We start from the raw sequence: 806 nt of genomic DNA, 5'->3' as shown, positions 1-806 counted from the left end.
ACGTCTTTACTGTGTGAGTCACTGTACACTGGAACAGGTTGCCCAGAGAGGTCATGGATTCTCCCTCACTGGAGATATTTGGGAACTGTTGACACAGTCTTATGCCATGTGCCCTAGAATGACCCTGCTTGAGCAGGGAGGTTGGACCAGATGACCCACTATGGTCCCTTCCAACCTGATTGATTCTGTGATTCTATTATAAGGGAAGCATTTTGTAAAAGAGCTGTCTCATACAGATTAAAATCAAACAGTTTTCTCTCTTGCCGGGCAATTTCTAGTGTAGAAAGCAGCAGACATTTTTACTATCTTGACAAGTATTTTGTACACTAAAAGCTTTTCTTTGATAATGAAACCTCTCTATATTTTACTCTTCTATATTTCTGATCATTATATCTCACTTCTCCTTTCTGATTCCTGAATAATATTCACTGCATTATGAAAAATTGTCCTGCATTTGAAGCCCTCTTGGGGCAATCTTTGGTGTTTCCTATTTTTAATGTAATGTCTGGGTATTGTTATTTCCATTATAACTCATGGCAGACATATCAGACAGCTGTGTTTAGAAATTCAAATTGCAGTTTGAAGTCTAAGACTTATAGTAGTCCTTATCTAATCAGACACTTATTCCAGCAAGAATTAAAACCATAACACTCTTTACTCACTATCATTGTTATTTTAGTAGACAACTATGCAGCAATAAAGGTGGTGTAAGAATTTTTTGGTGAAGTATCTTTTAGGCAGACTGAAAATTTTCAGCTAAGTTAAACTGAGACTGACTTTTGTTTTCCCTGTACTAGGTTGAAGAA

Source organism: Acanthisitta chloris, unplaced genomic scaffold (genome assembly GCF_000695815.1).
Source record: "Acanthisitta chloris isolate BGI_N310 unplaced genomic scaffold, ASM69581v1 scaffold629, whole genome shotgun sequence".
In the NCBI taxonomy this organism is placed as follows: Eukaryota; Metazoa; Chordata; class Aves; order Passeriformes; family Acanthisittidae; genus Acanthisitta; species Acanthisitta chloris.
This window is presented reverse-complemented; position numbering follows the sequence as displayed.